Source organism: Mizuhopecten yessoensis, unplaced genomic scaffold, assembly GCF_002113885.1.
Source record: "Mizuhopecten yessoensis strain PY_sf001 unplaced genomic scaffold, ASM211388v2 scaffold4599, whole genome shotgun sequence".
NCBI classification, from domain to species: domain Eukaryota; kingdom Metazoa; phylum Mollusca; class Bivalvia; order Pectinida; family Pectinidae; genus Mizuhopecten; species Mizuhopecten yessoensis.
This window is the reverse complement of record NW_018405627.1, coordinates 1,456,592-1,470,033: the sequence shown is the minus strand read 5'-3', so window position 1 is coordinate 1,470,033 and position 13,442 is coordinate 1,456,592.

Below are 13,442 nucleotides of genomic sequence, written 5' to 3'. Positions count from 1 at the left end.
GACTGGAAGGAACGTTGTAATGGGTGTCTTCGGCATTGTATTTCGGTGAAGTAGCACTATAAAGTCGGCTGCAGATAACAAAGAGGCGAATACTCCACCATAATTTTTATCCTGCCTCCGGTATATGCGTTCTCATACATAACACCCATGTAGGCACGTCCGTGAATAACTAGCTGTTGATAGGATATTAAACATTATACAGACAATTCTGCTCTTTTCTATAACGGGTCACTTGTCATACCTTCAAACGCTCATCTGGCATCTTTGTGTTGCTGGACTATTTAGAATTTAGATTACATCTTGTTCAGTCGCAATCCCCCTGATTGTTTATTGGTGGCTTTGGTTCATTTTTGGCTTTATGTCTGTTCTGTTATTGTTGCTGATATATTTTACATTCTCATTTTTTTGTCTGGTATATTTTGTCATGGTATGATTCCTCTACTTAGGGACAACAAAACGACAATAATAAATCTGCTGCACCCATTACAATATTTGGGGTCATTATATTTCTCACTACTTCTAACTACCCTTTGTTTCCTAGCGTCCTGCTTGGCAATATCCCACGTTTTGCTTTCATGTTGGACGTTTGCCCAGGTGATGAAGGCCATTAGTTCTGTTTCCATGCCAGGACAAACCAAGCTTACCAAAGTCCTTAAAATGGTAGTTGTTATTCCCTTGTTTAGCGGTTAACATTCAGGGTAACGGCAACAACTGCTTCATCCGTTGTCAGTATAATGTTACCGGGCCAAATGCCGTATTGGGTACCTTCGATATGTTATGTAAGTGAGGTAACACTATAAAATCGGCATCAGATTCGCGCTTTCACACGAAGTCGAACACTAGCATATAGCCTGTCTCCAGCACACAGGCATGCATACTTTCTTTATATGAACATAACTGTAAATGGTACGTTAAGCCAAATGAAATCACTCACCCTTTGCAGAACTAATACCAGTAACATGCTAGAAGATTATATACATATGCTTGCGTGATAATACATTATCATAGCAGACGCAATTTTATCATACTCAATAAAATGTTATTATGTTTGCTTAACTATTTGCGACGTTCCTTTTGATATTTTGTGAATCCTAAAACAACATTGGTTTCTTTGTAAATGTAAAGAGTACACTCAAGGTAAAATACTATATTGAAATTGACACTATCATGGAAAATTTTCTATAAATACGATTTTACAGAACGCATATATATATATATACATTTGACACAACAACAAATAATATACAAAGATCGAACCAGTGATTGATACCCTACATAGCTTACAAGTCACCAACGTTAATATTCATGGAATATTTACATGTTGACCTTGTTCAGTAAATTAAATCTTGACCCAGAAAAGGTTTTTGCGTCATCTTTGTTCATATATTACCCGAGTTTACCGGTGATTATTTTGATTAATGTTTTGTTAACAAGTCACTTCAGTAATTTGTTATTAAGCATGTAATAATAATGATATTCTCGTGTTGTTTTTCAAGTCGAAAAGTCATAGTTTAGACTTGGAAATATTTTTGTGGTTATCATTAATGTACAAACTAATATTAAAAAATTCAAGATAAGTACGTCTAGCTTAAAAGTGTTTCTGTTACATTCTCGTCTTCGTATCGAGAAGATCATATGATACATCAGGAAGCCCTGTAACTGATAACTTAACAAATATGAAGCTTGTGAATGCAACAACACGATATAGTGGGTGGTAAGGTCATACCATCCCTGTAAGTGAGCGATCTTTCCTGACGTTTATGCTTTATCTTCTTGACAGAGATTTCAAAGATTGTTCGCTTAATGATTCATTAAGACAGAATTTCGCGATGCTATTTATTGAATGTTTTGCAAAACTATAAATAGTATATGTCTAGCTTTCTTCTTGTCATACATAAAAGGTACAGATGTGATGTTAATGTGTGAATTTTTATATTTTAAAATATATATATGCGCATGTAAATGTTATTTTTAATGGTCGTTAAGTTAACCAGACTTTGAAAAATCGAGGCCTGATTACCCAAGCATCATCGTCGACATGAAACCCCAAGCCTTTACCCCACGCTGATTCACCAACTAATTTTTATCCTATTGTCATCAAAAAGGTTATGGGAAATGTACATCATCACAAGGAGATTATGTCAAAGTTGTTTCAAATAAAGCTTCTATTGATAAAATTGTATACTTAGGTTTCAAAGCGATTAATTAGTTGCAGAATCCTTAAACCGCACCTGAGCCTGGAATCTGGGTGCAGTCAAATGTATTTAGATTCCTACAAAATCGTTTATTTTATATAACTTTTTTAAACAAATTGAACCAATAGTTTTTTGGCAACGGCCTTTGGCTGGAGTGTATGTTGATGCTTGGGAAAAAGATTCTTCCTGGGTTTTTTTCCTGAATAAGCTTAAGCATGTTGGCGTTCATCCAGGTATTGATGTTTGTTTGACAAGCCTGTATACTTACTTATATATTGTTCCAGCGGTCATATACTTTGATAGCAATGTAATAAAAATCGATTATGGGAGAAACATGATTTTATTTAACTTCCATTCAAGAGCGTGTGGTTTCCAATTCCGGACGCCGGAACTTACGGATACATTGTACGTTAAATGTGTAACACCGGAACTGACATACAAAAGCTGTATACATAATTATCGTAAAGGTTATCTCTACTGATATTTCGCAGGCTTCATTCATGAGACCGATAGGATATAGTGAAGAGATGATTTGTTGAAATTAACGCGGACTTGCTGTTGTTTTCTCTAATCCATTGAAACATACTGGGCTTATCAGCGGTTAGATCAAGCAGGTTGGGTCAGGCGGAATAATTGGTACCACTTAACCGACAATCATTTAAAAACACCTAAATTGGTCAACGTTCATTTAAATTTCCAGTGTAACACAGGGATGTTTACATAGAGAGGAATTTTTAATGCATTGTAAATTAGAAAATTAGAAATTGGTTATGGCATTGAATGAAACAAATATTTATAAATACTATTAACAAACAACTTGATATAATTAATAGGGAAGGTTTTGATTTTGTAATCTGACAAAAATTGCTGTAATTGAAGCTTTGGCTGGTTACGATTGAGTGTTATTTGTAATATCTGTCAAGTAGGCGGGCTGGTGTAGATAGCGGAAGAGGTAAACGGGGGTAATAGGCCGCAAATTATACGTTGAAATAAGCATCACTAATTTCACTATGATTTATTTATGTATAAATAATTGTCCAACTGAGTGACCTTTCTGTGACTCTTCGCACCCATAACCTTTTATAGATACAATAATACCACATTCGAAAATAAGGATTGATCTATTGGCAGGGTGTTAATTATCTGTTAACAGCTAGACATTGATTCGAAAATGTATTCTAACAGTTTTGTAAAAGAAGGCAAAGTAAAATATTAAATAAGAAAAGATGCCATTGTATCAATATAAATATCAACGTCGATATACAAGGTAAACAACGTCAATCAAGGAGACACTAAAACAAAACATTTCTTCAAGTGTAACTAGTCAACAATTTAACCCCGACACCAGTTGTAAAGGGTCAAACGACTGCTAGTGTGGTCTGGTCACGACATTGGAACTTTCGATAGATAAGAACATCACGAAAGCATTAGTAAACGTAAGAACTGAAATGAATAGGTAAACGAGTAGCACCGTTAATGAATGCAGATTGGGACAACTGATGCAGGAGCATATCAGACCAAAAGTAGAGCTGACCGCAGAGAAGAAACTGTTCTACTCGTGACTACGCATAGGCCATTCCTGCATCACACATGGTTACATTTTATACGTAAGGAGGACTGGCGTGATTGTCATGCATGCGATCAAACGTTTACAGTCATCTCAAACAAATACGCGACAGATGTTATGGTGTACTGTCATAAAAACCTTATTTGACACAATTTCTGTGCAATTAGTCTTTACAAAAAATACATGATATAGTTTACAACCAATTCGTTTGATTTTGACGTATTCGTACAACCTTGCCATGTTTTAACAAATATAGTTTTAGTGGGTTTTTTTTTTTAATGTCTCTTTATACAGTGTTGTGTGATCCTAAATGACTCACATTGCCGATGGGCCGTTAACAATACAAAAGAAAAAAAGAAAATACCAGGCTAGAAACGTGCTTATAATCAAGTCCAAACTTTCAACGATTTATTAAAGATGTCAAATTCACTGCATGGGTGCACATTTAAATATTGAAATAACACAAATGTAACTAAAACGAATGAAATCTTAGTATCAATGCTTCTACCCTGTCCCCGGCACACATGCACGCTTACACAACACACATTGAGACACGGCCTCAAATTACCTAAGCTGTTGATAGTACTTTAAACAATATAAAACCGATTCACAGCTTCGAAACAAAAACGCCAAATTGTACCAAGGCAGTAGCGCAAGTTTAAATGTACCCAACGCAAAGTCGCAATATACCAGATGGATATACATGTAATGACATACAATATAGCGCAAACACACAAGGATGGTAACAAAGTGGACCAAAATCACAACACAATATGACCAATTAAACCACAGTCAACACATTAGGAAACATCGCCAGAGCGTAAACACACAAAGAAACAATAAACTACACTGTCAATACACAATGACAAAATAAATCACGGCATCAGACAATATGCTATAATACTGTCAACACACACGGCAAAGATACACCACGGCATCACCAAACAAGGACAACATCAACCAAAGCGTCAACACACCAGGAAAACAAATATCACACTGCCAATACAGGGAAATCTCAAACCACAATGCCAACACACAAGGACACAAAATAAACCACTATAACAGCGGGATCGAATCACAGCGTCCACACCCAAGGAAGAAATATACTACATTGTCAAAACACAAGGCCACCATATACAACGGCATCAACACAGAAGGACAAAATAGACAAATGCGTCGCCACACAAAGAAAACCTTTTTACCACAATGTCAACACACTTGGAAGAATTCTACCACTACTGTGACACACTAGTGCAAAAGTGCAGCTTATAACACAGCATCAACATACATAACAAAATGTATACCAACAACGTCACATAAGGCGGTGAGACAGCGCTATAAAGAGTTAGCAATTTCACCAACAAACTGCTTGCTTCATACACACATACATTATTACGCACATAGAGGCACGTCCTTAAATTACCTCTGCTGTTAATGGAATGGTAAACCCCATGAAACCTAACCAAATCAACACACAATGACGCAACATACCACAGCTTCACACACATGAACATCAGAGACCACAGCCTCACACACGAGTTATCTTCTCTTGTGAGCAGGTATTGATTGTTACGTCATTGGTTTGTGAGAGTAACGTCATCAATTTTTGAGAAAACGACGTAATTTTCTCACACAAACCAATGACGCAACAATTAATACCTGCTCACAAGAGAAGATAACTCTGCAATACGCAAAGACGGAATATATACCACAACGTCAACATATACGTAGAAAACAATAACGATACAACACCGTGATCAGATGTATAAAAACGGAGGTTAAACCATGTGTTCCTGTGTGGTAATGCTCTTATACACAACATGCAGTACTGCTCGTGATGCTTCACCGGTCTTATTCCTGAGAAACTTGTAAGCAAACATCGAACCTGTCCATGATGATTGTCGTATAATTACATTGTCTTAACCAGAGACAGGATAAGAGAAAAAATTTGTTTACATATTAGGAATATATTTCTTTGCGCTTTATTTTCTCCTGGAAGGTAAAAGATGGGTTCTACTGGTGATTTTCGGCAATATTTTACTACTAGAAGATACAAAGCTCAATGGTTATTTTTGAAGTATGAACTGTCAATGGCCACCCCAAGAGGAATCAATTCACGATATAAATACTAGACTCTGAACACCGTGCATGTTCGCTGAAAAACAAGGCCTGCTATATTCCTCTCTATGTAAGAAGCAACTTATCTTGGGTCTTGCATAATCGGTGGGTTTCTCCTCTGATTTCTTATAAGGGGCACTCAAGAAATCAAAATTGTTACGCTTCCCCATCCCAACACTCATGGTCTTCTTATCCCCGAACGCACCCGTCTTCGTAGGACCTTAGCTGTTGCAATGATATTACCCCACACACACACACACACAATTGAAGGCATGCGGATAGCTATTTGATTGGTCGCAGGCGAAAAAACCTGACCAATCGCAAGTTGATACCTGTCCTTTGAAGATTACAAAGGACCGACACCCGACTTCAAAGCATGTGAAGTGTACCGGTATGCGACCGCGAGATTCTTTTGATGTACATGAATTACAGAGCAAAGTGGGTGTATTCCCTGGAGTATTGAGGATACTCCCGCACCATCAAACAAGCCAGAGATTTGCAGAATAAAAACGGAATAATATCAGATAGTATGTACCTACTGTTAGCATATATTGGATAACATTATCATGAAATTAGATTTTAATTTGTTGACCTGGCTTGAGATTAATATGTGTTTTGTTGAATCAGAAAGGCGGGCTAACACTCCAGACAGGTTAAGAGAAGAACAGAAAATATACGTGTATATCCATCCCAAAACCCCACTATGCAACTGTTTCATAGTACATTGCTAGTCCTTCAGGTTCGAAGGGAAAGAATAGATCGGTTGCATGCCATTGCATGTCGTACGAATCGGGACTTTTCTTCTGTGTTCTCTGCCAAGGAAACATTAAAGAAACCAAATGTATCTGATACCCCCATACTTGGATCTATATTTTTTTCTCACTTCCCTACTCTTTCTTTTCGGCAGTTGCAAGCACGTTCAACCCCAAACAAACTATCGTAGTACATTACTGGTGAAAATTACAAGTTACACAAATGGCTCTGTTTCTATTTCAATACTGAATAATATAATTGGTTTTTTCAGTGTTATATACAAGAATTACGTCAATTGACGTTATATTGTATCATTGCAACGGTTCAAACCATAGCTCCAGTCTTGTAAACGTGAACCAATACAAGTGTATCTTTTGAACATGTTGTAAATTCCTGTTCCCTTTGGATAAATTCCATCCTTAGAGAATGTCTTACCGGGTTCAGTGTTCCAAACTGTTTCAAATGAACCGCCGGTTTTACTCTGGTGAACTTGAGACAAGAACTACCGACCGATGTCCTTCTTGCTGAGTCTGTTACAACTGGTTTCCAGGTAACTTGATAAACATCTCCACAACAAGATACTGTGTGACAACTAATAATTTGCTTACCGTTGATGTCACTCAATAAAGATTACTCTTCTGTGGGTACATCCTGGCACTACAAAGGTATTAGATTACAATTGTCAGCAGTTCCGTACTCCTGGGGATGTCTGTTGCTTCTGATGTCGTCGATCATAGCATATTAAGGCTCTGGTAATACCATAGGTGTCTAATATGTGTATCTCCTCTTACTGTTTAACCAGCCGTCAGTATAATTCGACAGGGTTGACTATTGTGATGGGTGCCTTCGGCATGGTATTTCAGTGAGGTGGCACTCTTAAGACGGCACCAGATCTGACAAGGAGTCAAATATATCAACATACTTCCTCCAGCAAATATACAAACATGCACGCACTCATTAATAATATATAGGCACCTCCTTAAATTGCCTCAACTGTATATAGGACGTTATACCCAATTGCGTAAGCATGTGAACTGACGTTGACGCTATAAAAGGAGCTTTAACGTAGACACAAACATTACGTTGTTTCCACTTTTGCGAGGCTAATCAACGTTGCATGATTTGTCGGTTACCTTGGAAACCGTAGTGCGTCCCATTTAGCGGCGACGTCGACAATGCTGGCAATACCGGTGTTGCCGGCTAAATGAAAAGTGCCATATGTGAATACCCACCGGAAACATGTCTAGGAAACTGTTTCTCGTTTGCAAACGGGTACATTGAACAGAGATTACATAACACCTTACACTGGCAAAGAAGAATACCGACCCATATACAAACGTACGTAGTGTGCATGTGTTCGAGGTCTTCGGTGAAGGTCTTGAGGCACGCAAGCGCCACTGTGAGTTCTTGCTCGAATACTCAGATGAGTATGATGTTTTGCACACTGTTACAACAACACGCACAATTCGGAACGAAATACACATTGTAAAACAAATGGCTTGAGACAAATCTCTGTGAAAAGTTTCTTTTACAAATCAGTAGCAAAAATTCCCAAACCCCATACCGACATGTATGTCGGTAGCTACCCCTATTATTGTTGTTTTTCAAAACCTTCTCTTCGTTTCTGCGATAGCTTGATACCTTCAAATGTAATCGTTTTACCTCACAATGGTCTCTTTTACTACACATTAATTTGAACACATTTGCCATTATGTTACTTTAAGAAATGCTGTAGTTTCTGCTCATGAACGGGAAGAGATTCGTGATATCATTATGTTATCTTAAAAAATGCTGTAGTTTCTGCTCATGAACGGGAACAGATTCGTGATATCATCAATTCTGATGTGAAAAAACACGATATAACTATTGTTTAGCACATACAGGAAACATGCCTCTAACAATATACAATACCACATAGGTATAGCGTTTACACTACATGTATATACTTTCATTATTAACATTTTGCTATTTTTAAGATTGCAGTTGCTTTTAACCANCCCCCCTCCCAGATAGGGATAGGTCTCTGGAACCGCCACTGAGCATGTTACTGTTGATATTAAGCATAGCGTTTTATGCGCGCAGAGCACAGGAACGGCAGAGTTGCGTCCCGTGAATCAGAAACTCTCCAACGCGTCAACGAAGTATTATAACTTCACATACTTATACAATGTTGGCAGACAGTGGTGTAGCATAATGCATGCTCAAACATACACTTAAATGTTCAAGAAGATATCTTTTAGTCATACATTTTGATCAATTTCTTTTGTTTTATGATTAATATGGACCGTCTGTATCAATCATAAAAAGGGAAAGAAATAAACAAAAAATCTTCTTGAAAATTTTAGTCTGATAAAATAATGTTGTTATGTTATGTCTATACACATTGACAAATTTCGAAGGTTATTGTAAATTATAAAATACTTAGTTAAGTAAGTTTTATATTATTCATATAAAAGTCGGGTTTAACTTTTTAACAATAAGTTTAAACGGAATTCCCAGAATACGAGAGATTGCCTCTAGGGCCTAGTAGAATTCTTAATTTTTTCCACCCTCCCATACTCTCCCCTCTTCCGGCGCTTATACGCACCTCGGACGCCCGACCCTTTGTAAGCATACACTCCGGAAAATGATTTGCTACATCACTGGCAGAAAATGTGAGATTCGTTGTCATTAACATTGATATTATTTTCCTTTAACAGAAATTCTTTAAGTGGTTAATTTATAAAATAAAAACCAGGAGGAGAGCGATCTTCAGCTATAACGGAAAAATTTACATAGAGTTTAATGCCTTTTTACTGTCTAGAGGTGGGATCAGTGTAGACACGACAAGTTCTTCCATACACATACCACTCTATGGTATTGCCACTGTATAACCTTATTAGTTTCAAGCATGGCCTTCATATCAGCTATATACGCAATGGCGTTAACGTCATCATTATGGCGTCATAATTATGTCGTTGGGTAGTATCCTGTCCCGGTTTTATTCATTAACAAACAAACGACAAATAATATTTTTGAACAAAATACTGGATTTGTATCAATTTATCATTTTTTATGGGATTTGAATATGCGGCAAGGTTCATAATATACACACTTCACAGATTATTTAATTTGAAATTAACCAGTGCTCTCGATTTTGAAATTCGTTAATTAAGGGGATTTACGCAACTGTCCCTCTGTTTTAACAGTAGTGTAGACTATTTGGATTTCCAACGTTTTGGCTCCCAGCATCGCCGACCAGTCCTGCTAGGAGGATGAAACAGCTGTATGATTGTGTAATTCATTTTTGGCACACTGTATATATTACCAAACTTTAAAGCTGAATCATCTGTGCATCTCTTAAGCTACGTTATCAAAGTCAAGTTCATCCAGATATGTTTTTTTCATGGAAACGATGAGTTGACAATAGCAAAAATTACAAAAAGGACAGAAAATGCCGCGGTAGGGCGCAGCTAAAGAACTGTGTCCTCGCGAATGCGAGTAAAAGTCTTAGTCATGGTTTCTTAAATCATTCCATTCACTTGAGTTCGCGAAGCGCGCACGACAAAGTATGCTGCATGCATCAGAAACAGTTTTTGAGTTGTATCATCCTGAAATTAGGGACCTGTTTTTGCACCTAATAAATTGTGAACGAAGGTAGCAGTGTACTGTTGATCAATGCAATTGAACACATTCAATCCAAACTTATGCAGGGTCATCTGAAGAAAATGAGCCCGGAGTTCGCTGGTGTACTCGCAGGTACAGCAATAGTCAGATATGACGTCACAGAAATGTTGGGAACACTTGGAGCAAACGTTCTGGTCAGATGCCGAAGGCTTTGCCAATAATCTGCACAATGAGTAAATTTCTTCTATGTCTCTGTTAGATTTTGCCGCGCGCAACATAATGTACGGGTTGTAGGAGTAGTGACAGCTCCTAAATGTATCAAAATCACGGTTGTTTCTTAGTCGATCTTTTAGGGTCAGGTTTTCTGTAGCCATTATGGAATTTCTCACTATTCCCTTCCACTGAAGCTTAGACGGGAACGTGTAGTTACGAAGGTGTGCATCCAAGTAAGACGACAGGTTATATTTGTAGATTATCTGCACAATATCCGGAACAAACCTTCTTTCACGAACACTTCCAACATTTTCCGTTTGCAAATGAAGGAATGAATATTGTCTTCTTGTGAAGATCTGCTTAGTTAAGAGAGACTGTTCCATCAGAACAATCTTTCCCAGAAATATTAGCTTCCTCTTATCAATAGCTGCAGAAATTCTAATCAAACCAAGTATAGGCTCAACAATATCTGACCTGGCACGACGATCAGCTCCAAGAATGACCTTAGCAGCGTAATGTTGAAAGCGACTAAGTTTCGCGAGGTCAGTATTACCGAGTTGAACCCAGTGCTCACATCCATATAGAATTAAAGGTAGTATCACTTTCTTATAAAGACTGATTTTTACTAGAGGATTGATATCACATGCTAAGGGACAAATCCCTATGATAGAATGTAGTGTATTTCTCCCTTTGTCACACGCAACCTGGATGCGTTCGGCGTTAGACATTTGTGAGCTTACAATAGTTCCTAGATGAACTTGAGAGGAGGTGGTCTCAAAAGTGACAGGTCCAAGCATCCAACTAGCATCAGGCTGTCTTTGGATGTAATTTCCAATAACAACAGTTTTACACTTTGAGTGATTAAATACGAATTTCCACTCACGACTGTATTCATAGCAAATATTCAGAAGCTTTTGAAGTGAAAGCGGGGAAGTTGTGATCAAGGATATGTCGTCGGCTAACGTCGGATTTCCAGTTAATAAGCATTGGACTTTAGCACCAAGCTTACTATTCTCTAACATGCAAAGAAGGGAATCGATGAATGTTTGGTATAGAAATGTCCACAGTACTCCTTCTTGTCGAACCCCTGACTCAACAGAAAACCAAGGTGACGTCGTTCCCTGCCACGTCACAGCGCTCACCATATCGGTGTAAGACTCGCGAATACACTGGAAGAGTTGTCCATTGACTCCAATATCCTTTACTTTTGCCATTAGCCCTCCGTGCCAAACAGTGTCGAAGGCCTTTTTAATATCGTGAAAGGCTAAATAAACGGTGCTGTTTAACTCAAGGTTATGGTTAATCGTCTCCTGGAGAGAGAAAGACGGCGTCGTACATCCTAAAGATTTGCGGAAACCGTTCTGTTGTGGATTCGGGAAGGGAAGGACTGAAGTCGCCAGGGAGGCCTGTATCCGATTGCTGATGACCTTTTCAAATTTGTAGGAACAACATAATAGGGAAATTGGTCGATAATTAGCGGGATCACACCAAGACTTGTTACCACCTTTGTGAATAGGAAGAATTAAACCTCTTTTCCATATACCAGGTACGTGAGCATGTTTGATACATTTGGTGTACAGCTTTTGTAAACATAGTATCAGGGTTCGTCCTCCATAACGTAGATGTTCATTGCGAACGCCATCGGTTCCGGGTTCTTTATTTAACTTAAGTTTTCTTAGGGCACATTCAATTTCATTAAACACGATTTTCCGATTTAGTTCATTCGTATCCGAAACAGACATGGGGTCAGTTGTAATTTAACAATTTATCAAGTCCGATGCACCAGTGTCACATTTAAAAACGTTCCAGATATAGTTTTTGAATGCTTCCGCAATATCTTCAGGTGACCTAAGTAACTCGCCCTGAACTTTTATGGTTGAAAATCTAGTGTAGGACGTTCCTTTTAATTTCTTCAAAGCCTGCCAGAATGTTGCATTATCACAATCCGCTGCGTCGTTCAAGTTCTGATATAGGGATTGCTGATGTTCCTCATATGCTCTACTTTGAATCGTTTTGAAGTGACGTTTAGCGCTTTTATATTGGCGATAGGTTGGATAATGAGAGCCTCGTGGTTTACCGTCAGGTATCCATTCCTTTCGTCGATCACGTACACACTTGTGCGCTTCTCTCACTGCTTTCGTCCACCATGGTTTTGATGATGATGAATGTCAAGTTCATCCAGATATGGTTTTTTTCATGGAAACGATGAGTTGACAATAACGGAAATCGAAACCTGTCTCGGAAATTGTACATACTATATTGGTCTTTCGCTATATGACCAGAGGTGTTCACAGAGAGGAAGTTATCCTCTAGCAACTACGCATAGGCCATACTTACATTACACATGCTTACTCTGTGACCAGCCATTTATGGTCAAGCATTTTATGATTGGATGCGTCGATTTTAAACAAAAGCGTGAAAAACTCCATACTGTAGCAGCTATAAAAATAAGCCCGATGCAGTTTTGTGCCATGGATTTATGATTGTTAATATTTCGTTTATCAATCTGTACAAAAGGATTCAAAATTATATTGTACAACCATTTCCTTTGTTATTGATGTTTTTATGTATTTTAAATATTTTGTCTTTGGTTTAAGTTTAGTGTATTCCATTGTGAACGTCTGTAGTTTACTGTTGTCTCGTGCTAAATGACTTACATTGTCAATTGGCTGTAAAACAAAACAAAACAAACAAATATTTGTGTGGTACCAACTTACAAATAATAATTCGGCACGAAAGGATTATAATTACTCGGATCTTGTGCTTCATGAATAAGAGAACGGAGGAGGTGACCGAAGGGTATTGTCTGTTTGTACAAGGAAGTCGTAACTATAATATTACCACGGCACAAGATTAGATAGTATAAGTATGTACTAACATTTACACTTATGTACTTACGAAGTTATATAGATACACTTGTCATTTTCCTTACTAGATTTCCTTCCTGTTGCTCATTTTCCTTTGCCAATGGTCAAACTGTTTTGTTATGT